The sequence below is a fragment of the Tympanuchus pallidicinctus genome, unplaced genomic scaffold, assembly GCF_026119805.1.
Source record: "Tympanuchus pallidicinctus isolate F22 unplaced genomic scaffold, pur_lepc_1.0 scaffold30, whole genome shotgun sequence".
NCBI classification, from domain to species: domain Eukaryota; kingdom Metazoa; phylum Chordata; class Aves; order Galliformes; family Phasianidae; genus Tympanuchus; species Tympanuchus pallidicinctus.
This window is the reverse complement of record NW_026294748.1, coordinates 4,463,569-4,488,866: the sequence shown is the minus strand read 5'-3', so window position 1 is coordinate 4,488,866 and position 25,298 is coordinate 4,463,569. Positions and strand designations below refer to the sequence as shown.

The window sequence follows — 25,298 nt, the reverse complement described above, 5'->3', positions numbered from 1 at the left end:
GCTTTTATGCTGCTTAAAAGCATGTATCTTCTCCTGAAAATCAATAACTAAAGCTATGAATAATAAAAAAACACTGTGGCGAATGGCTCGTGGAGATCCTATGGCTGCAAGTTGCAGCAGTAATGACTCTGTTTGCTAGCCGTTAAGTATGTGAACTCAGAAGAATTATGCAGATTATAATAGCTGTATCAACATAAGTATGTTTTGCTGATAGACTTTCCTGATTGGATCCGCAGGACGTAAGCCTGCTAATCCCCTGCATCGAGGACCTGATTATATGAGAGCGCTCTGCGGATCTGCAGATAGAAAGTGAAGAAACAATTAAAAGAAATGCTGGCCCATGTGCGGCGTTTCTCCGAAGCTCTGCTGTTGTTGCCGTTTTTGTGTTTCTCTGTAAGATTTTTCTCTTTCCCTGTGGCTTGGCTGGAGGCCAATGGACCCAGCTCCGAGCCCTGCAAACACACAGAATCACACGCTTTGTGCTTTGCTCATTGATGTGCAGGCAGTGTGATGTGGCCTGTTGGATGTGGGTGTCTGCATGACCTTCCCTTCTCCACTCCTCAGCCTCCCAGAGATCTGCTGGCTGGAGCTAATAATGGTGCTGCAATGAAAAGACCCCCTGTAATTAAAAAATCTGCTCGCTGTGCACTTGACAGTCTTCAAAGTTGTACAATTTTGCATGTAGGAATTTGCATGTAAGATCTGCTTATTAACATCATCTTGCTAATATCAGCTGTCACTGCAGGAGGTTGCAGTCAGCTCTACAAACTCTGCTCTTGCTTAATGATGCTTCAGATGTCTTGTAGTTGGTTCTGGTGTTGCTCTGCGCCTCAGTTTCCCCTTCCTGTTCATCCTCCAAAGCTGTGCCACTCCCCTCATGCTGTGTGATTGCCTGGGAAACGTCCATGGGATACATAGGAAGGTTGGTGCATTGGAATTCCCCATCCTCCCTGGTTGTTCCTTTCCCTGTGCTGCTGTGGGCTCTGGCTGTGAGTTTGTGGTGCTTGACGGACACCTTGGCTCCCCTCTGCCTCTTGCATTGATGCTTGGAGAGGTTCTGGCAGCTCCTGAAAGGAGTAGAAAGGAGGTCGTTGTGCATCAGGGCTTGTCAGGAAAAGATTCCCCCGGTCAGCAGAGATGCATGCAGAATTCTGAAATGTGCTATTTGTTTTTAGTTTAATTTTGAGCAAAAAATAAAAGCACCTTTCCACCAGGATCTCTTCCAGCAGTTCTGCTCTGTGCTGAGTGGGGCAGCAGGGAGGAGCTGGCGTCTCCATGCCCATCTCAGATGTTTTTGCAATAGATTTGCAGCCAGGCTCCTCTGACTGGTGGTGAAGGTGGGACTGGAAGCTGTGGAGAGGCTGGGCATTTTGTCCTGTGCTCCCAGTCAGCACCCAGCTCCAAAAAAAGCAACCCAAGAGATAAATCAGGCTGCCACAGGAAATATAGGATGAACAAATCTTAATTATGGCTTAAATCCCAACTGGGGAGGCGTGTATACTGTTAGTGATGGTTTCCAGGCTGCTGGGGGTGCTGTGTTGGAATAGCAGTGCTGTACTCACTGCACAGGGACCGGGGGGTCACCATCCCTGGGGGTGTCCCATTACTGGGGATGTGGGCAGTGGGCATGGTGGGATGAGGTGGGGTTGGGGAGCTGAGAGGTCCTGTCCAGCCCGGATGATTCTATTCTGTGAAGGGTGCTGCATCTGACTTCATGAGAGCATCAGCTCTAGGGTTGGCTTCCGCTTTCCCATATAGGCTAAGGGAAGGGTATGGGTTGGGTTGGCAGGAGGGATTTGTCTGGGAGCGGAGGAGGTGGAGGCAGGATGCCATCTCCCACCCGCTGCCGTCCAACCTAGGAAGCCATTGCTGCAGCAGCTCACCCTATGCTGTCTGGCATCCCATTAGCAAATAAATTCGTTATGTTCAGGACAACGCAGTCACTTAATGTGATGTGCACATCACCAAACCCCAAACGTGCTGCGTGCGGAATCGGGCGAGTTGCGGTGATGAATGTCATGCAAAACTCCAAGGCACTAATTGAAGGTGGTTTCAACAGAATATTCAATTAATGCTCTCTGCGTCGCAGACAGTCTGGAAAAGGCGCTGTTTTCTCCCGAGGATCTGTGTTACTGTGCAACAAACAGATGAAAATGAACCGTTTTACGGCCTTCTAATTGAAAGTCGATGCACCAGTTTTATTAAAATTTTCATGGTGGGGGGAACTGGATGCCTGAGGGGTTTGGTAATGGGATGAGCGAGCTGCCTCGCATCCAGCCGCAGGCAGGAGCAGCTGGGAGCAAAGGGCTGAGCCGTCCCTGGTGGCACGTGTGGCGGTGGCAGGTGGCCCTGCAGTGGAGCAGGGTCTGCGTGGAGCAAAGTGAGGGACTGCTGTGTCTGTCAATAAACGCCTCCTGCCTCCTTCTGGGACGCGCTGTCCTTTCAGATGGGAGCCAAAAAAATGAGCTGCGACTTCACAGAAATCAGCCTGTTTGCTGCCTGATGCATTGAAGCTGTTGGCTTGGGGCCTTCCCTTGCATTGGTGTATGAGTACTAATTTATGCTCCTGCATCTGATGATGATTTAGCTGTTTTAAAGTGTTATTTACGATGTGTTCCTGCACCCATTTCGCCATGATGATAGTGTTTTGATAATGGGAATTTACAGTCCTCTCTGACAAGAGGCTGTAAACCAACCGGCTGGATGTGTTTTTGTATTCCTACAGGCCTAATTTGTAACATAAAGCACTTAATAATTGTTATTAATGAACCTGCTGTGGTCAGTCTATGGACCCAGCTGGAAATCACATCTGCTGTTGGATTTGCAGTGAATTCCTGCAGGTGGAAGGAGCACGGCTGGAGCAGGATGGGTTTGGGGAGTGTATGGGAACTGCTGCATGGCCTGAGCCTCGGGTTGAGGACCTGAGGTGAGCAAGGAGTCAACCTGGGAGCACAGGTGAAGGCAGTTCTGTGCTGTGGAGGGGTGGAGCCTGGCTGCACCTCTCCTGGACCCCATTTAAGAGCTGACTGCCACGGGGGAAGGTTTTCTTTCTGGAGATCCTCTGGAGTTTTGCAGTGGGCCTGGGACAAGGTAAGCGCTATCTATTCTCTTTTTGGTGTGATAATTTGTTTAGCCAAACTTTCTTGTTTATCTCATAATTATGATTTCTGTGCATTCATTGTTTACACAGGGAGGTTTGTGGCTGTGTGGGGTTCTGTCACCCCACACTGTGAGGGGCGAATTGGTGTAGAGAGGTTGATCTACATGGCTGTAAGATAAAATGTGCGATTTGTCCATCTGGGTGCCTTTAATTTTTGTCAGTGTGATGGAGGGGAGGTCATCCTTTATTGCAATATAGGAAAGAGGCCTATGTTTCACAGAGGCAGCAGGGGTTGTCAGGAAAACATCTCTGGGGACATCTGTGCTCATCTCTCACTGGAATGGGGGCAGTTGAGGCTTTCACAGCCTTCTGGGTATTTCTGATAGGTTCCAGCCTGGAATGAAGGGGTAAAGGATGCTTCTGATTGCCTCCAGTGGGCTGTGTGACCATGAGGAAGGCATGTACTCCCTTTCTAGTTGAAACAGGGTAGTGCTGGCATCCTTTGGGTAGCATCTGATATGGTGCTAATGTCTTTTATCCAACCTCGCTGACCTCCCAATAGACCCCTATTCAATTTGGTTTTGGTGCTCTCACGAGTTTGGGATAATGTAGCCTGATGTGAGTGGGAGCCTCTTTAGATGCAGCAATAACAAATCAGAATACCTTTTTTGGAAGGCATATCCGTGCTTTTAAGTGCTCATGTCAGTAATTGAATGGCTTTGGAGGGGTTCAGTCGATGGCTTGAGCATCCCTTGGCAAAGCCCTCATCCTCTGTTCACAGCCCAACATGCTGTCTGCTGCTGTTGAAATGAGGTAATGCTTTGAAGTATCACCAGATCTCTGCAAGAGGAATATTTTGCATAATTGGTTTCTGACAAGGCCTAAAATACTATTTAGAGTCGCATGGCTGAGTGTTAATTTATGCCTGTACTCCTAAGCGCAACTTTGTTATACAGCAGTGTTATTTATGGTGCGAGCTTGGATCTATTGTGTGTTGGTGATAATGGAGATATATAGCTGGCTGTGGCAAGAAGCTATAAAAGAAATGGGGAGATGTTTCTCTGCAGTTATGGACTTAATTTTTTAATGTGAGATATGGTAGCGATTGCAAGTGATGTGATCTGATAGTCAATAGGATGGTGCAGGGCTGGGGATGCCTGGGGGAATAGGTTCCTTTTGGAGGATGCTTTTCAGCTCCTGCTGAGCCTGATTGCTTCTTGCAGTGACTTGAAATCAAAATGGTGGCAGTTGACTTGTTGCTGCTCTTTGGTTCCATTAATATAATTATCACATTTAATTAAAACTTCAATCATAAAAGTGTATTGAAGGTGACAAATCTTAGATTAGTGGGGATGGAAAAAGTGGCATTTTGCTGTAGCATTTTGGAGACCCTCCACTGTTTTGGGCAATTTGGCTTTGTGTGAAGGGTGATCTGCTGTCCTCACCCATTGCACCAATGGGTTATGAAGTGTTGGGCAGTTCCTTGCCTTTCCACCAGAGATCTGCCTTCAACCACAGGTTTTGGGCATCCTGGCTTTGTTTTGAATGGGATTGAAATACTGCTTTGCAACTGCATCAGACGTTACAGGCAGGAACATGTCTTGTTTTTGCATTAGCTTGTTTATGTTGTACTTGACAAAACACAACAGGAAATAATTGGGGAAAGCAAGTCTGAGGTTCAAGTTGTTTCAAAACAAGGAATGCAAATGTGAGATTTTGAGAAATATCAAAGCAGGATGATTCAAAGTCGTTGGATGTTATTTTTTCCCTCTTCCATGAAATGAAATTTCTGCAGGGAAAAAAGCTGACTCTGCAGAGTGCTTCACTTCCAACAAATCTCATTTTATTCCGATGGAAAACCATTCCACCCCAGCTCTTTCCAGCCAGGTCTGCTGCTTTCCTTTCTGGGCCAGATTTATTCCTTTCCTCTGCGTGTTTCCCTGTCATCAAGACCGCCCCAAAGCTCTGGGAAAGGCATCAAAACAGCTGTGGGTACTTCAAAGCGTGGCAGTCCTGTTAGATGTCCTGTAGCCACTGAGCCAGCGTGGGACGTGACCCCTCCCAGGTGTCCCCCTCTTCCAAAGACCTTGAAAGGAGCCCTGATAGACTGAACTCCACTTCTGCAGCAATCGCCTGCCTGCGAGACTTTCCCTGTGAAAATGCAGGGGATTGGGGAATGTGAAAGGAGCGCGAGTGAGATGAAATGAGAAACGAGGGGGAAGCTGATGAACGGGCGAGGTGTTAGCGAGATGGAAAGAGGAAAGGCTTTCCCAAAGCAAGCTGTAAAAGCCAAGACGGTGCTGTCACACTGAGCATAAAGCTGATGATTTGCCAGTGGCTCAGCTGCTGCAAATCCCTGCTGGGTGGGGAGGAAGGGGTTTGCCAGAGCAAAAGGGAACCAAAGTGGTGGTCCTCCCTGTGCGAGGGGCTGTGGGCCCTTAGCATGAGTGTGAGCATACATGAGGCTGCTCTCTGTGGGTTCTGCTGAGGCAGAGCTGCATTTCATAGGGAACTGTATGGGAACAGCTGAATCGTGGCCTGAGCCTCTGATTGATCACCTGAGGTGAGCAATGAGCCCTGGGGGCACAGGTGAAGGCAATTCACCTGTGCTGCTGGAAGGGGAGGAGCCTGGCTGCACCTCTTCCACAGCCATTGAAGAGCTGATGGCACGTGGGGAAGGATCTCTTTTGGAGATCCCTCCTCTGGAGTTCTGCAGCGAGCCCAGGACACGAGTAAGCATTCCATCTATTCTCTTTGTGGTGTAATAACTTGTTTAGCCAAACTCTCTACTATGTTCCGTAATTATAACATCTGTACATTCATTGATTATCCAGGAACACAAGGAAATGGTCGTTCTTGGCTTTCCTGTGGGCTTTCCTGCATATTCATTGCTTTTTGGGAATCAAGCACTCTGTTAATAATATTATTTCAGAGTACTGAAGGTTAGGGCAATGCCCATAAGAAATGGAAGAACCCATTGTTTAATGGGTTTGTAAGCTCATCCTTAGGTGATGCAGAGGATGCTTGTTTGTGTTCTGTCTCAAGGCTGCTCAGGCTGATTCTTCACTTCTTACATCACATCTTAAAGTTTTCTTTAAACTGTTATCACTTAACTGTAATTGCTAAGGAGATTTTTTTTGTTTAAGAAAAAAACTTAAAATCCCCAAGGTCAAAGCAGTCTCATCTTTATATGGGTTGCAATAAATTACTTCCTGCCTATTCATAGGATAGGGAAGACCTTTTTATGTAGAAAGGATCATGATAGAGTTGCCAGGTCGTTAATTACATTGGGCTTTCTTGCTGTGCGACTCATCTCCATGAAGCAGCAAAGATCGTGGTGAGAGATAATGCAGTAAAAAGTGCATTAAAATGCTTCAAATGTCCTTTGCTCCTATCTGTACATCAGTCAGAACTACAACTGATTCCAAAAGGGCACTGCCAATTGGAATCAATAAACTTTTACAGGTTGGGCTGAGGCCTGTATGGATACTTGGAGTCAAGGCAGGGGCTGGTAGCACATTCTGTGCTGATGCTCAGGAGTATTAAAGTTTAATATACTCTGTTCTGGCTGTCTGTCACCTTGGTGCAAATCCAGAGTTGCTCCATTGCAGCTGATGGAGGAATGCAGGTGCATGAGCAGAATCTGGCCCTGGGTGTCTTATTTACTGCTCAAACCACCTGCTTCAGGAGATAAAGCAGCTGCTATCTCTGTAGCCTTAAATGTGACATTCAGGCAGCGATGTGCCTGGTCCCCCTGTCGCTTTAGATGCTTGTTGATTTTTCTTAAATGTCAGATGAGTTTTTAAACTTGATTTGGATGCAGCAGCACAGCTCTCCCGTGGGGTCTGTCTGTCTGTCCTGCTCTGAGGCTGTCTGGTTGACGTGTGCTGGGGGCATCAGCCCTCTCTTTTGTTAACAAGGGGAGATTTTGACCCGCTCCTTTATTAATGAGAGACTTTAGCTGTGATTTTGCTCCCTTTAAGAATGCAGTCCCTTTCTGTAGGCATCACTCCATGCCTGTGGATGGGCTGTGTTCACTCTGCTTTTCTCCCATCTCTTGGTGGGGCTGAGGGGCCTGGTAGTGCCGTGCAGTTTGGCTCTTCTGATGGTGCTTGTTCTTAAAATTGTTGTCAGAATGCATCTCAGCACCGTGGCTTGCCCCTGGGGGGAAGCAATGTATGCCCCATCTCAGTGGCACCATGGCAGAGTGGTCCCATCCATCTCCCTTTTGGCTCTGGGAGGTTCCAAAAGGAGGCACAACTCAGCACAGTGAAATGTTTGTTTCCTTGTCTGGTAATGCTGGCCCAGCTACAAACCCAAGCTCAGTGGTTCAGCAGGCTGTGTGCTACCAGTGCAGTGCCCAGTGATACCTTTGGGCTCAATGTGATGGCTGCTGTTTGGAAAGCACAGCCTTGCTCGGGGTCATTGCAGCATCAGGAAGTGGGGCTCATCTAAAGGAAGATGGTTTGCAAGGTGTCCTCAGTGGTTTCTCATAGACAGCAGGGGTCTGTGGAGGGGGTCAGGTGCAGTTCTCATCTCTGTGCCTCCTGTTCCTTGCTGCAGGCTCAGCCCCTGCTCTGAAGGTGAAGCTGGCAGAAGCCTTGTGGATTCTAAGGAGAAGAATGCAGCATCCAGGCACTGCTCATCCACAGGTTGAGTGGTGTTTGCAGTACTGGAGAGCATAAGCAGAGTTCTGTGCTCCGGAGTGGGGCAGGGTGGCCGTGGGGCAGGCACAAATGCGCCGTGTCTAATCGCAACCTCAAAGCCTTCGCTATCAAACCTTCAGCTCTTCGCAGCCTAATTACAACTTGCCTGGTGCATTGGTTACGATGAGCAATGAAGATATAATCGCTGCTGTTATTTGTCCTTCCTGGCTCCAGCTGTTAAAACAATTCCTCCTTCATAGCCCAGCCAATTTCATGGCTCTGATGCGTCCCTGCCACTGCCAGCCCGTCCCTGCATCCCGTGTGCTGGGCGCGATGCTCCACAATCTCCATGAAAGCAGCCTATTTCCTGCATGAAGCCCGTGAAATTGGGAAGATAATATTTTCAGAGCTGCTGGTACCCTGATTGCATGTTTGTTTGAAATGACAGTTTATGTTGTCTCTCTCTTTCATTAGGGAGGTTCAGCGATCGCGATGTTATTAACTAACAACAGCACTCACTGCATATAAACATGATTCCGCAGAGACACTCCAAGGAGCACTTGAAGGCAGAGGGGAGGGAGATTGAGAAGGGAGAGAGATGCTCTGTTCCTTGCCTTTTTTTCCCCCTCTCCTTCCAGTGCAGGGGAGAGAATTTGAGCTAGATTAAAGTCCAGAAGAGTTCTGTTTGTACTGTAATCCCTTGGAGGGGGAGGGATGAGAATCTTCCTATTCCCTTTCCAATCAAAACCACGGTGCAGAGAGATGCAGTGTGCTCTGCCCAGTGTCTGCAGCATCTCCTAAAGCCATCCCGCCTCCTCCCATTGCCCGCTGCCGTTCCACCTCTGCCCCAGGCAAATGCTGTTAAATTGAGGCAGTGTGACTGCATCCCAGGCAGGGATGGGCTGCAGCCTGAGTGCCAGCCCCGTGGAATCCCTTCACAAGCATAGGCTGTGGCTGTGGGCTTGTCTTCTAATGCAGCTTGGTGGTGGGCTTTGGTGTGGGCTAACAAAAAACTACTGCTGGGATGAAAATGGGGGAAGGAGTGTGGATTTCTCAGATTTTGTAAGTTAAGGATTGCAAGCTTGTCAGCTTGCATGCTGAGGTTTCTGGAGTTGTCATTGATGTAGGCTGCTGGCCCTAATGCATCACCAAATGTAGGAGCTGGAGCCATCAGGGTGCTGCTGTGAGCTGGGCTGCAGGAGCAGCATCGTCCCCAGGCAGATGGGAAGTGATTGATGCTGAGTGCATGGTGTGGGTTTGGGATGGAGGCTGTCGTGGCAGTGTGGCTGGGTGGGCAGACAAATCCGGAGGGGTTCTTGGTGGCAGAACTCAGCCTAGGAAATAGAGGAGAGGCTGATGTCCTCAGGGCTGGGGCTTGTCTGTCTCCTGTCTGTGGTGGAAGAACAAGAGCAATGGTTTGGTGTGAGCATCATTGCCTGCCCTGCATGGTGGCTGTGCTGCTGATTTCCCATGCTGCAGGTGCTGCCTCTTATTAAATGTAAATGGCTGTGAAATGGGCTGCGGGGGAGTTCTCTGTCCCGATGTGTGGAGCTTGTTTTAAACAGAGCCAGCAAAGTTGCTTGTAGCCATGGCTGCCCGTTAGAAGATCCTGTTTCCAGTGAGTTAACTCTCTGCCAGGAGATAATTGTTCAGGCTAAAAATTTCCATGCTGTAAGTCTGCCTTGGGCTATTTGAAACCGGGGAAAGGGAGTCTTTATAAAAATCTAGTGAAGGAAAAAATGAAGTGAGGTGGCGGCGGAGCTGAAGAGATCGTGTCTCTCCATGAGATGGAGGCAGAGACTTGGAGTTGGGCAGGGGGACGCGGGTGCTGTGCAGGGCTGAGACGCAGCGGTGGGCACGGGCAGAGCAGAGCTGTGCCTGAGAGGGAGAACTGTCCGTTTTCATTACCACCGGCTCATAAACGGGAGGCTCTGCTGCGGCTCTAATAGCTGCTGCCTTGTTCATCCCCACATGGGCTGCTTGGTTAATGTGGTTCTCCTGGCTAGATAGCAAAAACGCTCACGACAGGTTGTTAAAGGAGCTTGATTAAAGGTATAGCAATTTAGGAAATAGCAGAAGGCTTCTCATTCAGCCTTAATTTGGCCATTTGCATGGATTTGTTCACTGTGATTGTTTTGAATGATATAATTGGGTGTTATTTTCTCGATGGGAGTGCTTTATCTATTCCAAAGAAGTGCTAGCTACAGTGCAAACATCTCTCTGTGGGTTCTGCTTTGTCTCGGTCCTGTCTTCAACAATAACCATCAACAACAAGCAGACAGCAGGGGTTGCTGGGGTCCTTAAGCCCCTGCATTCTGCAGCCTATGGCCTGGGGACTTGCTGAGCCAGGCGTGAGCTCAGCCCCTGCTCTCCACCATTTTGATCCTTCTGACCTTGCCCACGCTCTCGCCTTTCACAACACCTTGCTGCAACAAGTTTGACAAGGTAATTAGATGTGTGCGTGTGCAGAAAAAAGCACTTCTTTAGGTTTTGCACTCAAGTCTGCAAAAAAAACCCAAAAACCAACACCTAAAAAACCCAGAGCCTGAACTTGAGATCTGCCAGCATCCCCACTCTCAATACTGGTGGAGGAGTGGGGGCTGCACCCCTCCCTGTGCCCCAGAGGGCTGCTGGGTGTGGTGGTACCCAGGGGGGGCTGTGCTGATGCCTCCCTGCTTGTGCAGCTGATTAGAAAGCAGAAGAATGGAAAGAGAAAATGGAAATGGGAAGGAGCTTGACAGCCCATGGAGAGGTATTTCAGAGGTATTTCAGCTGCAACACAAAACATTTGGTGGTAATTATAGAATAACCTTCATTTAAATGCAAATAAGCTTGTAATTAAGATAAGGGCTCTGTCATTTGCCAGCATTTCTTCCTCCTTCCCTCCCTTGCCAGCCATGGGTTGTGAGATGTTCCCCATCTTGCCAGAGCTGCTGCTTGCTGGAGGGCTCCTATGGCAGGGTGCTGTGCTCGGGTGCTGCTGAGATGCAGATCCCATCCCCAGGCTGTGCTGCAGCCTGCTCCAGGTGTGGGATGCTCTGCAGGGGCTGTGGGAGCAGAGCTCCTCTGCTGTGCCCTGCTCGGCATGGAGTGCGAGCTTGGAACCAACTTCCAGAAATGGCCCATGGCTGCTTCCCACCCCCAGTGGGGAGGTGGAGAGCAAGCAGCATTGCATAGGGATCTTCCAGCATTGATTGTGCCTGGGGCTTTATGAGGCTAATCTCTGTGGGGAGAAAACAGAGAATAGGGATGCTACTTCTGGCCTTAGCCAGGATGCTGGGAGCTGGGCAAAGGTGAGTTGGTGGGTTGGGCTGAACTGAACTGCACACCTACTCCTGGACACAGGGTAATAATGTCATGATAACGTTTTGACCCTCCTTGCTGGAATTATCTGTCACCGGCCTGCAGGTAGCACCTTGTAATGCGGGAGGGATCGGTGTGTGGGGCTCCTGCATCTCTGCAGGGATGGGCACCGGAGCACAGCACAGCTCCAGGAACAGCCACTGCTGGAAAGGTTAGCCAGCAACCTTTGCTTAAACTGTCTCAATCTGTGTGAAATGTTATCTCTCCGCCTGACTAAAGATATGTGAGCCGAGGGAGCGGAGATGCTCCCAGATTGTATTTATCTAGCCCTTTGAAAGGGCGTCTGAGAAATTAACTCGGCAGCTTAGGAGAACTTTAATGTTTTGATAAGTGGTTGGTGTTGCTGCTCTGCTTGACAACTGCTGTGGAGCAGCCCCGTCCCAGGCTGGGGAATGGCGCTGCCAGCTGAGCAGGAGCTGCAACCCTCTGTGTGCTGCTGCTGCCCTTTCCTTGGCTGTGCCTGCTGGGAGTGCATCCTGCTGTCTGCATCCATCCCTCACAGCTGGGCATGGGTGATGCTGGAGCCCTCAGGCCATCTGTGTTGCAGATCCCATGGAAGTGATGCCTGCTTTATTCATTTATTCTTCCTTTTCTATAGGCTTCTGCAGGTGTCAGGGGAGAAGGGAAGGGCTGGGAAGCGCAGGCCCTGTGTGGCGGGAGTGGAGGTGACTCCAGGGATGTGGATGGTGGGATTTGAGATCAGAGAGGAGGCTGCAGCAGCAAGAGTTTCAGTGGGGTTGGAGGCAAAGGATTTGTAGGCAGCCTGGAACAGCTGTTGTTGTTAGATGCTTTCCTCTGGACTTCTTGTGTAAAGCATCCAAGGGAGGAGCAGACCTGGTCATCCCTAAGATGAGATACAGAAGCTTCTCATTGCTGGCAGAGAGCTTTGTTTTCTGCTGAGAAAACTGGAAGAGGCTGCAGGATGGATTTTCTTTGCTGGAGAGGAGCAGGGTAGGAATGTGTGCTGCCCTGGGTGGTTTTGTGCTCTCAGTTGAGGTCCAACTAAAGGGTGAGTGTGGGTGAGTGCCTCGATGCAGTTAAACAGCAAGACATATCAGGAGGGTCTGGGCTGCTCAGAAAGCTGCCTGAAGGAGAGAGAAACTTACTGGTGGGAATGTTCCTGAATATACAAAGAATTTGTCAATATAGCTCAGTTTTTAATACTTGATTCTGAGGTATGAATAATTGACCTCAACATGCAGCAGTTTGGTGACCTCTGAAGTGATGCTGAGTGCACTGAGGGGAGCAGAGGAAGTGTGGATTTGAGATGAAAGCTTTACGGGATGAATAGGACAAAAGCCCCGGGGCAGTCTGTGGGGGAGAGCCCTGAGCTCTCTCACCACTGCCCACGAGATGGCAGCCAGTGCCCGTGCAGCACCCAGCGCTGCACCTCGGTACTGTGGTCACAGAATCGTTAGGTTGGAAAAGGCGTCTCGGATCACATCGCGACCCTCCATTGTCAGCTTCTTGGCTGCAGGATGGAGCTCAGGCTGCTTCCTGTGTGTGGGCAGGTGGATGGTAGCACCTGGCAAGGAGCCCTTATGTTGGTGATGGATGCTCCCTGGGGAGGCATTGCAGCAGCACCGGAGGGTTTGCGTTGTCAGCTGTTCATCTGCACCCCTTTGCTGAGCACAGAGCTCAGTGTTGGGCCCCCTTACCCCACCATGACCAGCAAAGGAGCTGCAGCACAGCAGAGGGCAGCAAGCCCCAGCTCAGCCCTCTGCCTCCTCTCCTGTACAATGGCCCTATTGCTGCAATAGTTCATTTGCTACAAACAGCCCCAATTATAGTATTGATCTTCTGCATGCTGGGAGCTGATGGTAGGTCCCTCCCCAGCTGGCCTGGCAAACAGAGCTCTCCATCAGCTGGCACTTCATGAATGTCACACAGCAACTTCCTCATCTCCCCATGGCCATCATGGGCAGCTCTCAGTAAGGAGGAGGTGACCATTTGTGAATAAACGGGGTCTCCTCTTCCCCTGCCTATGTGTTTTATGTGGTTCTAAAACTGGGTTTGTTTGGGAGAGTGGTGCAGTTATGAAGGGGATGCAAACTTGCAAGCAGCAGACGAGCAGTGACGTCCCAGTGGTGCTACAGGTTGGTTCTTGTCAGTGGTGCTTTGTGGTGCTCCCCATTTTCTGTGGGTTACTTCAGTGTGCTATTTTGTGTTGCTAGAAACAATTCAGTTTGTATTTCAGCCTTCATTGCTCTCCTCGTTAGGCTGAAATACTCCACAGCTTCCAGAGCCCTGGTTATGGGTCATGTCCTTGAGAGTATGGAGCTGAACATCCTTCCTAGAGGACCTGATGTGCAGCATTGCATGGCCAAATGTGTGACATAAGGGTGAATAAGACCTGCTTTTTATGGTGGTGTTTTTTTGCTGGCTTCTGTGTATGATATAAGCATCTTTACAGTGCAGAAATCCCCTCTGGGGAAAGGTGTGATTGGTTTTCTCCCTTAACCAATCTACTTGTCCCATTCTAGTGGTGAAATAAGTTGTTTTTGTTGTTTTCTTGCATGGAGAGTTTACTTGCAGAAGTTCTGCAGGAATGCTGCCTCCCTGCTCTGTCCCCTTCAAGGAACACTGTGCAGAATGAACAAAGGCTTCAGAGGTAGCATCCAAGCTCCAGCAAAGCTCATTGCATTGACTGTGGATCATAGCTGACGAAAGCAATGTCCATTGAAAAATGGAGTTCAGAGCCTTGTTTCCACTGCCTCCAATTAGCAATATTGTGAGAGGGCCTGGAGGTATCCTGCTGTCCTCGGGGCGGGACGTGTGAGGAATGCAGAGCAGGGCTGTGCTGCCCCGTGCCTGCTGATTGGAGCAATCTTCTGCAATTCAATTCCGCCTCGTGTCCCTGGGCTGTTAATTTCCATTATCTGAGTGTCTGTGCACAAGGTGATGAGGACAAATGGGGACTGGGACAGGAGGGCCCTTCCTTGTGCCTTGCAGGGATGCTCTGCAGCCGCTACATTAAGTGGTCCCCCTGCTCGGGCATGGCAGCCTCATGTGGAAGGGCTTTGGTTGACCTCAGCTTGACTCCTGCTGTGTGTCTGGCTTCAGTTACTGCTAATTGACTGGCTTAGGAAGTGTGAAATGAAGGCCTGGTGTTGGTGTCTGCTTGGGGATGAGGTTCTTGTTCCTTTTTGGCAGGAGGGTGCTGCTGGCAGTGCTCAAGGTGCATCATTTCCATGATGTGCAGAACTCTGCTCTGGCTTTGCAGGCTCCTTGAGTAGCATCAGTAAGAGCAGGCCAATGGGACAGCTGTTTTGGACGGGGGGACGCAGCAGCAAGGTTAGCATGCAAGCAGGATGTAAAGCCCTGCTTGTATCTTATATTCCTCCAGCATTGCAATTTGCAGCCAAAAATCATGAGAGCTGGATGCTGAGAGAAATCCATAGTTGCCATAACGACCAACAAACTGTAATTAGTCAGAGTTGAGAAGAGGGGTCCGAAGAACAAATGGAACAAGGAGCTGCTCTTGGAGGGGTGCTGATAGAGATCAGAGAGCCTGGTCACAAGCGTGCTGCAGGAGAACTAATCTCTCTTGGCGCAGCTCAGTCATTAGGCTCCCAGTGGAGCTGATTTGAAGCCACATAAACTCCAGATTTTCTGATGTTTTCCCTTGTGGAGGATGCAGGAATCAGAAAAGCCCCATGTGCTGGGGCTGCTGCCTTGAGGTGCAATGAGATTGTGCTGGTGGGGGATCTGGAGGTGTTTGTTGGTGCAGAGAGCTGTGGGTGGAACAAAACTGAGCTGTTTCAGGTTTCCCCTGAGCCAAAAAGAGGCAGCAACTGCTCTGCTCCAGGCACTGGGAAACCATCTATGGTGATGTGAGTCAGGGGCAGCAGTGCAGCCCTCGCTGTGGCAATGGGGCAGAAGTCCTGGCTGTGTTTTTGTCTCAGCTCCTTGTTGCAGCGTGGCCTGGCACGAGCTGCTCTGCTTCTCAGTGCTCCAGTTCTGCAAAAGGGACGCTGGCAATAAAGCCCTGCATAGTTTGGGGGAAGCTAATTAGTTCCATTAGGGCCCGGGGCAGTGCTGACTGAGCTCTGCCCTTGTACCCATCTCTGTGAGGTGGTGCTCCCCTGCTTTAGGGGGCGAGAGGCAGGCGGCTTCCACGTGGGAAGAAGTCATGCTAGCATGAAAAACTACCCCTGGAACACCTCACAGACAATATAGAACAAAAACCATATATTATAATACGTCTGGAATACAATAGAAGCAAAATCTCCTGGCAGCAAACATTCATGCACTTGACTGCCAAGAAAAAAAGGACCGTACAGAAGATGAGACATGAAAGGGATCCCTGCACAAAGACTAAAAGTCGGAACACAATAGTATATATTTCAGGCGTATGAAAAGGAAGTGCGACAGTAATACTAAGGAGACAAGATACTCCAACAGAACTGGAGCTGAGGAGAGAGGAAACTCAATCAGCAGTGACACAGGCAGCACGGAGGAGGCAGCGCTTTGAATGGATCGCAGTCCTTTTTTTATTATTATTATTTTTTAAAATCCTGCTTATTTATTTTATTTCTCGAGGAATTAATCTTGCTCCGTTTTTTTGGGCTTGCACAAGAACAAGGGAGCACATGAATAATACATTGCTGAGACCAGAGAGATACAAGGGGCTGCGTGCATGGGAATGTCGATACAGATGCCGTGCTGTATGAGGACGGTGCTGCTGGAGAGGGGCTGCAGGAGAGCTGAGGGCTTTGTTGGCATCTGGCGCTGTGTGCACGGCTCCTTGCCTGGCTCAGCAGCAGCTCTCTGTGTATGTTTAACAGAAGAGATAATTTCTAATTTATCTCCTTGTCCCTCTCGTGTGCTTTGAGCTGTGCTCTGAGGGGAAGAGCTGGCAGCGCTGGGGCTGTGCTGGCCAAGGGAGCGGGGCTGAAGAGGTGCAAGAGCTGTTGGTTTTTTGTGTCTGTGTTAACTTTTCTGCATCAGATATTCAAATGCAGCTGGTGGGCTGAAGCCTGGACTTTTTTCTTCAGTTCCTGCAAAAGCCAGGCCTTTCCAACTGTTTGATGGCTCTATTCAAGAGGCTACGTTCCTTTTTAAATAGGTTATTCTCTCTCTGCAAGATCAGAGAGCTTGCCTTTCCCCACCCACCCCTGGCAAGGCCCTGCTGTCTGCAGTTCAAGCACATCCATTAGCTTTAATGATGTCCTGTAACAAGAAGCCTCCTGCCATCACCCGGTTTAGATGCAGAGCCTCAAATGATGGCTTTAGAAAATGGGGATTGCACTGCAGGAGCACCTTGGGCAGAAACAAAGGGCTCAGCTGGGTGTTTGCATGTGATGGCAGCGCCAGTCCTGCCGGGGGGCTGCAGCCCTGATGCTATACCTGTGCTGGTTTGATTGTCCTGGTAGAGCATCATTCTGGAATGCAGAAGGGAGCTGGGAAGGCGTTAGGTCCAACAGCATGAGGCTGTTTGACCTTGGAAACCAAATGCTTGGGTCAGGGTCGCCCTTGCTTTGTTACCCTTGTTTGTTTTGCAAGGAGTGAGCCTTCAAAAAGTAAACCCTTGAGTGTGCAAGGGGACGGCGGGGGATGCACCCTCGTGGCAGGAGAGGGAGGATGGAGCCTGGCAAAGGCAGTGGGGCTTGTGCAGACATCCCATCCCCAGGGATGTCCCCATCTGGAGGGCATGTCCTATGTGGAGCCATCACAGGGCTTGGGAGAACAAGACTTGGCTGGTCTGCCCGCCTTTACCTGTCCTAATGCTTTTTATGGGGCTGCTATGAACAGATGACACTTATCAGCCAATGTTGGTCTTTTTTTTTTTTCTCATTAATGTTGATGCACCAAAAGCTTAATCAATCTTCTGTGACAAACGACCCCACTCTCAAGGGAGTACAGAGCTGTAGAACGAATCAGCCATGCAGATTGGAGGCAGAGCTTGCAGATGTGGCAGCCAGGTACCAGCCCATGCTGTGCTCTGCAGCATCCCTCTGCTCAGAGCACCAGAGCTGACTGCAGGATGCTCCATCCCATCCCACTGTGCTCCTCAGGGCTTACTGCCCTGCTGGCTGCTTTGGCACCAGCTGCAGTGGGTTGGTAATGACTTTTCTTCTCCCTCCAAGGCTGGATGTGAATGGCTGGGCTGGAGGTGAAAGGCCCCGGTTCCCATTACTGATCCAATTTCCCGGACTTTTACCGGGTAGATGGGAATTGCCAGAGCGGAACAGCCTGATGGGCCATTGAGCCCAGTGTCTCCTCTCTGACAGCAGCTACTGTTTGGCGTGTAATTAAAAGCCTTTGTGTTATTTGACTTGTAATGTAATATCGCCCTGCTGTGTCCATATCTCATTCAGGAAAGAATAGGCCCTGACATTTGCCAAGATGGAAACAAGTCCCCTTGCGTGCTGTGGCCATGGGGTTGGCTCTGAGCCTATGCCATGCGTTGCTCCCTGCACGTGGGCAGTGCCTGCACCCTGAGCGTGCATTTTGCACATGGGTGGAAGGTCTGCAGAGAGCTGAGCTTGCAGGGAACAGCAGTGTGGGAGAGCTTTGTGATTTATTAGGTTCTGCTGCAAACACTGAGATTAAGGCAAGTGCCTTAAATGGTCCTTAAAAGCTGCCTTTGGTTGAAGAGATGAGCCTGTATGATATTCTCTTCCTGCTGCTGTGTGGGCTTGCTCCAGCCCCTCTGTGCTGACACCGCTGCCTGACTTTGTGCTGCAGCAGATAAGCAGCATGCAGCCCCATCCGTCAGCCCTGCTGGGAGGATGCAGCACGGTGAGCTGTGGGCTCTGCTGGCAGGTGCGTGCCTGTTCCTGGACTGTGAGCAGAGGCTGTGCATTGCACTGCCTTGCGGAGATAACAGCCCTGTAGATTGCAATCTGCTGTCCTTGTTTGCTGTGTGCTGGCCCGGGTCGGAGCTGTGCTGTGAGCAGCACGTGGTGCTGCTGCTCTGTATGCACCTGCTCTGCCCTTTGCTTTGCTGCCTGTTGGCCACCCAGAGGGGCTGACCCTGGGGGGACTGCAGGGTTGATGTTCAGCAGTGCGTGGGGCTGAGGTGATGCTGCCGAACCCCTGTGCTCTCTCCAGAGACCCTCTCCACAGGGGGCTGTATTTAATGCTGATTAATTTGCCCACCTGCCTGCTGTTCCCTCTAATTGACTGAACCTACAAGAAAACAAACCTGTGCTGATCAATAGAGAAATAATTTCACAAATTGTGGGCATAAATCATTCCTGATCGGCGTGTGCTTGCGCTTGTTAATGAATAAAGCAAACAAAATCAATTTTCTTTATTAAAATGCAATTGTTCCATCTATTATTACTTTACTTGGTGAGGAAGAGGATGGCAGCTGCTCTGTAACCCCACGGGCTGCAGTGGACACAGGTGAGCTGTGTGCCATGCTGCCCAGTGCTGAGGTGTATTAATTAGCATCGTTACTGTGATATTGCTGTCTGCAGGCAGGAGATAAAGGAGCCAGGTCCCATGCCCACATCGATGCTCTGTGTTGCAGCCTTGCCACCAAGTGCTTGCGTTGCAGCTGCTCAGAGTGGGAGATGGGGATTTGTGTGTGATAACTGCCTTAGAGCTGCATGGATGCCTAAGGGGTCTGCCTGGGGAGCCACATCCTTCTTATGCTTTTAGTTTTTGAATAGTACAAATGACAGTGCAGCCATAAAAGCAGGGATAAATAACCTCGTGCTTGGCATGCTTGGCCAGATGGGACTGTGTGGAATGCAGTGCCCGAAGAAGGTCAAGTTTTTAAATCTAAGCTGGAGCTAAGTAAAATATTGGCTAACTAACTGGATTCCAAAGCTCATAAAACGTTGATAGTGCTGAACGTCAGCTCGAATATATCTCCTCATCTTTTAGACAGGGAGCTGGTGCTTGCTTTCCTCTTCCCTCCCTGGGGAGATGCAGGAGGCGGCTGGGAGCAGCAGAAGGGAGCCCGTCAAGTGCCTTGTTTTCCTCCGTGTTGGCAGGGCAGAGCCAGAAAGGTCACGGGGGTTAAGAGCAGCAGCGAGAGCTGAGCTCCAAGCAGTGCTTCCAGGCACCGTGCTTTGATTTCTTAAGCTGAGCTGCAGGCTGGGAGCGCTGAGAGAGGGACTGAGTGCTCTGAGCGCGGGCTGGCCTGCCTGTGTCCTCTGTAGGGGTGGGTGGCTGCCTGTGGCTGCAGGAGGGAGCCCTGCACTTAATGAGCTGCGCTCCTAAGAGGTCACCGAGGGCTTGTTTGCTGTGAGGATGGGTGCTGTTCCAGGCAGGGATGCCTTCTGCTGTAACAGCAGAATAAGTCTCAGGGTTCGTGTTGGTGAACCCCATGTGAAATGCCCCTTCAGGTTGGGTAGCAGGAAACACTTCTCCAAAAGGTGATGCTGCACTGCACCGCTGCCCGGGGAGGTCAGCATCCCTGGGGGTGTTCAGAGCTGTGGGATGTGGCGCTGCAGGATGTCAGTGGGCATGGTGGGGAGGGCTGGGGTTGCACGTGGGGATCTCGGAGGTCTTTTCCAACCTAAATGATTCTATGATTGTGTGCAACACTTTGAAAATGCTTTTGAAGTTGTGATTGGGTTCTTTGCTTTGCTTCTCTCTCTATTTTTCCCTTCTGTGCTCTGCAAGGAGCATGGCTCAGTGCTGTGGCAGCATCAAGGTCTGCTGACCTCGTGCTCCCCAGGAGAGTTGTGTTCTCCCTCGCTGGCTTCACTTCAAGGCAGCGTGGCCCATTGGTATGCTTGGTGTGCTGCTTGCTCTTGTACATACTGCATTTTTATTCAAATAATGGTATTGATCGTTGAAAATGTAATGGAGAAAGTAAATGAAAACAAATAAACACAGACGATTTGTACTAAACTTTTCTCAAGGTTTGGCTCTGAAAGTCACAGAACTGTTTGCCCTGAGCAGGGTGATGGAGCTGCTCCCTGCTGTTAGCATTTGCAACAGAAGGGATCTATGAGCTGATGGCTGGACAAGATCCTGCTTGCACATCCCAGCCACAGCTGTCTGTCTGGTTACAAAGATCTGTGATAGCACTGAAAGATTCAGGTTTGTGTTTTGGGTCATGGTCTGTCCTCCATCGCTTACAGTCTGGTGAAAGTTCTGCTTGTGTTGGGTGTCAGCAATGCGTGGGAAGCATCACAGCCACCACACAGTGCTGCAGAACTGCAGCTTGCCCTCCCTGCTGCCCATCACAGGCATCTCGCTGATGTTTCCTGCTCCTCTCAGGGTTTAGCAGTGGGATGGGACTCAGACTGCACTGGAAATATTTCCAGGTCTTGTGGTTGATATGAAGGCTATTGTCTGAAGTGCTTTGAAAGGCTGTAATTGATTGGTTTTCCCAAAGAGGAGAACTTCCTTTCTTGTTTCCATCAAACTAAATGCTTTTAGATTAAAGAGCAACCAAAGAGCAAATCTCTGCTTGAGAGCCCCTGCTGGGTTTAGGGTCACCCTTTTGGAGCTGGATGTGGGGTTGCAGGGCTGGGGTGACACAGCCAGTGAGGAGCAAATGCCCCTCTCCCCATGGCTGCTGGGGGGCTATTCTGTCCCAAACTGATCATGGTCCAGGAGGGTATTTTGGCTGGGTCCTGTGGGGTTCACGGAGCAGCGATTGATGGAGTGCAGCGGGGAGCAGCCAGTTCCAGCTGACAAGATAATGAACTGCCAAACACAGCACACGAGAAAGGGAAATCCATGATAAATCCACCTCTCATGTGCTGTGGAGGAGACAGATAAACTCCCTCTCCCCTCCTGACAGTGGGATTTTTCTCTCGTGAGCCCACGGCAAGGATGCTGCTGTCCTTTGGCACTGCTGGGCGGAGGTGATTAATTTGGGGGATGTCAGGGTTGTGCTTTCCTCCTCTGGGGTGGTGGGGTCAGCATCTGTGCCCACTCACTGCTCCTTTGCCTGGTGCTTCGGAAGGGTCGGTCCCTTATCTGCAGTGCTGTGCTCTCCCAACTCCTCTCCATGTCTGATTAATAAATCATGAAGTTTGCCCAAGACTTCCCTCTGTCCCCACCCAAATACAAACATTCCCCGTCACTGCCACCTTGCAACCAGCAAAGCTGCTCTCTCTGACAATCAATTACCCTCCGGAGATGAAATTATTGTTTAATGGCTTTTGGAACAGGCTCCTGCTCTGACATTCATCACAATCAATAATGCATCAGCGGGGACAAAAGAAATTACCTGCCTCCTGCTAAGTGAAAGGGTCCATTTGTATTCTGTGCAGCCCCTTTGCACCCCTGGGCTGCGGCTGGGCAGGGGAACTCTGGTGAAGTTGGCTCCAACCTGGGGCTCCTGTTTGCCAAACTGGGTGTGTGAGGCAGTGCGAGGGGATATGGGGGATGCTGGAGGTTTGGGGGATGCCAGGGGAGCAAGGCCTGCTGCATGGAGAGGTGTCCCCAGATGATGCTCAGCCTGGCACAGGTTTCCCTTCAGCATCCTTTGCTTCTTGCCACAGCTGCAGTTCGGTCCTTATCTCCAACAAGGAGAGCTTTGCTCCTCATTCAAAGCAAAGAGGGCACAGTGTCCTCAGCGAGCGAGCTCTGATCTATCCAGTGCATCTCCTGAGATGGGGTATGATATCAGTGTGTCCCTGCAAGGGGATCGGCGTGATCGATGCGTCTGCAATGCGAGCAGTGCTGCTTAGTGTCTGCTGCCAGGTTGTCTCAGGTCCTGTGCCAAGGTGTGCCAGCCCCCAACATAGGTTATGGTGGCACTGGGGAGCAGGTCAACCAGTCCTTCCTGTTTCATCAGGCTGGCAACAGCAGTTTTGCTTTTTTGGTAGCTGAATCTCTGTACAAAAAGCCCAAAGAGTAAAGAAACGGGTTGCTCCTGTGCTGCTGTCCTAAATGGACTTGTGACCCAGGTCTCTGGCAGCATCGGCCTCCCCATGTATGCCATTAGGGTTGGGTCCTCACCCTGTGCCCTGCAGCATCTCATAGTGATTAGGGAGCATTACTACTTAAGTGGCCACCATAATTAGTGATGAAGTGGCAAGTTTCATCAGCTCAGCACCTGCATTAAAACCACTTGATTGCAATTGTTTGTTTTTACCTTCTCAGCTGCTGCTTTGCCATATCCTAAATACAACAGCAGGAGCCCAGCATGAGGCATGTGTGCCAGGTCCCCATTTTGACACTGTGTGCGGGGTGAATCCAGTGGAGCTGAAGAGGAGCATTTGTGATATTCATCTCCTCTGAATCAGCTCCTTGCTGCAGAGTGGCTCAGCTCTGAAAGCGTTGCTTCAGGAGCCTCGTGGGTTTGGGAGCACAGTGCTTGCCTTGCAGTTCCCAGGCAGCAAAGATGCCGTGCAGTGAAGGAATGCTGAGCCTGGAGCAGGGGAGGGAAACAGCATTCACACCAACACGGTGTTTAGCTGTAATCTAACATGACTTTCCCCTCTGTTGGCGAAGGGGAGCACATGATGTTAACATCCATTATCATGTCATATTCGATGGACTGCCACAACGCATTACGCTCTCTCCCACAACACGTGGGGCCCTGACAAAACCCATTCTCTCCTCGTGCTGAAGGCTGCTCTGGGGGGCGTGCAGAAATACCACTGCCTGCAGGCGGGGAGGGGATGCAGCTGCAAAGTTCCTGGGCTCAGCGATTAGAGATCAGAGCATCCTTATGGCTGAAGACCTCCCCACCCCACTGTGCAGCCCTCTGAATTCAGCCCCATCGCTGCCGTGCTGCAACTTCACCAACTTTGCCCAAACTCCCCATTGATCGAGGTGGTGATTAAGCTGTTGAATCACCACTGCTGTATCTGTAGTGTCCAGCTGTCATTTTTTTCCCCCCCCCCAGATCTTAAAAGGATTTTTAACTGTCAGGTGTACGCAGCATATTTGCTCCTAATAATCAATATTGATTTTCCCGTAATACTGTCTGTCTGGATGCCATGCCTTATTTGTTGTAAGATTAGAATCTCGATAAGCTTGTAAAATAAATCAAATTTTTCTCGTGTGTGCGTGTGCACATATGCAGAAATATCTTGTTAAGATAATTATCTTGCTCTGTTGGTGGAAAAAGAAAAAACGGAGCTGTGGCCTGCAGCTCCAAAAACAGGACTGAGCTCTGGGTGCCTTACTTGTGATTTAAAATGTGAATGTGGGGAGATGGACCCTGGCTGCTGCAGTCTGTAGATAGGGAGCAGGGCAGGGTGCAAATCCTGGCTGCAGAATTATCCTCTCTGACACTGAAGCCCATTGGAAGTTTGCATTCCAAAGCATTTTTCCTTATTTTTATCTTTTAGCGGGCAATGATGTGCTGTTAGAAGCCATGGAACTGGGTCTGCTGGTTGCCTTTAATGCTGCAGTGCCTTGGGGCCAACCTGCGAGCGAGCTGTTCTGCTAGGCAACAAGTACAAGGCACTTACACCCTCCTAAGCGTGAGCCTCGTATGTTCTGCATGGCGTTACCTGCATCAGCAATAAATGCTCTTGCTGTGTTCTGCCTTCAGCATGCATGGCCAAAGCGTGCTGTAGGGTTTGACTCAAGACAAGCTTCCGCTGCCTGAGGACCCATGGTAGGGAGAACGCTGAAACAAAAGTTAATTGAATATAACTAAAATGTGTCTAAGGAAATAGAAACGCTTTGCCCGAACTGTTGGGAGGAAAAGTCAATTTTCCCCTTTTTGACAGAGGATGCCAGATAAGATGCTTCAAATCGGCTTATTGAATTATAAAAGCGCCGACATTTCCAGGCACGGCGCTTTGCTTTGAAGTGAAACGCTGAGGTTTTTCATTCTGACATTTCCCAGTTGATGTTTTTGGTAACTTTCCACGTACCTGGTTAAAAGTGAGCTGTGGGGAGGGGAGAAATGCGTGGCATTAAAATGACCAAATTGCTGAATGCGATAAAATAATGAGTAAAGCTGTTTTCAAGGTAATTCTCATTAAACTCGACCATTCAGTTTCTGCTTCACCTCCCCACTGCTGTTCTAATTGTGACCCAAAGCACCCCACAGCTTGATTGTTTTTTTTCCTTCTTAAATTATTTACTACTTGTACTCAACGTGCCAAAAGTCCCATTGAGTTCTGTGACTCCAAGCCATTGCAGGGACTTGTTGGGAACATGAAGGTTTTCTCGTTTCCTCTTTGAAAATTGCTGTTTGTTGCAAGGGGAAAAAATGAAAATCTCCTCTGCTATAGTTTCCTATTCTATTTTTTGGCTGCAATAGGAATGTTGTGTCCTCCTGGGTTTGCTGTGAAGGGGATTTCTTGGAGAGAAGTTGATAAACATTCTCAGTTCCACACAATTCAGTTTGGGGTTGAGCAGGGTAGTGAAGTAGCTGCTGCTCTCACCAGAAACAGTTGGTGGAGGTGGGGTGCAGTTGAATTGCTTCGGTTTATTTTGGGTTTCTCTATTCCCTGGGCATTCCTCTAGGAAGTGAACTGGAATGCGTATGGGAAAGGAAATGTCTCTGGGGAGGGATCGCCACCTCCAGCTGGTGCATCGTGTTGCCTTCAACACCTGCTCTGTCAGAGGAGAAGCAGTGGTTCGGTGGTCTTGGAGGTGTTTTCTGAGCTCAGGGATTCAGTGAGTGGGAATGGTGGTGGTGAGCTGATGGCTGGACTTGGAGAAGACCTCCAAGATCATCAACTGTAATGATTCCATGAGTGGGTGCACTGGGGATGGGTTGGGCTTGGGCTAGATGATCTTAGAGGTCTTTTCCAACCTTAATGATTGTGTGACTCTGTGATTTGGGCTTGGGATCTCCTTGGAGCTTGCTGTTGGTTGTCCCCTTGGGGCCTGGTAGCACTGTGGGGCAGGAATGGTGCCACCACCTCCTGAAGTGGGGCTGTGGGTGGGTGCTGTCTGCAGCAGTGCGGGGAGATGGGCGTGCAGAGAGAAGGCTGGAGGGCAGCAAAATGCACCAAAAAAGTGCTGTTAAAAAAAAATAAAATAGGAGAGAATAAATAAAACTAAGGAGAGAAGAAAAATTAAACATCAAAAGAACTGAAAAGGCAGCGAAAGACAAAGTGAAGTTCTGCTTCTCAAGCGTCTTTTGTGGCTTTCTGCACATCCCATTTGGATTCCCTCTGTTTCAGGGGGGCAGAGAGATGTGTGAGCAAGCTGAGCTGAGCCAAGGATGCTCAGTATGGAAATAACCCCTCCCCAGAGTCCTAAGCTGCACATGAAAGCCCTGCCCCTGGCTCTGCTGATTATTCAGCCTCTAATTGTCTCCCATGCCTGCTTGCAACGTAAATACTGGAGAAGGG

The 25,298-nt window shown here is 49.8% G+C and overlaps 1 protein-coding gene across 1 annotated transcript in view; it reads left to right on the top strand.

Annotated features, from left to right (window-relative positions):
- The first annotated feature begins 3,044 nt into the window (after positions 1-3,044).
- The window catches only part of LOC128087678 (protein CEPU-1), a 307,830-nt gene continuing 285,576 nt past the window's right edge, over positions 3,045-25,298 (top strand). Inside the window, exon 1 of the mRNA XM_052697522.1 lies at positions 3,045-3,090. The gene's annotated coding sequence lies outside the window, so the exon portion shown is untranslated. The remainder of the gene's footprint in view (positions 3,091-25,298) is intronic.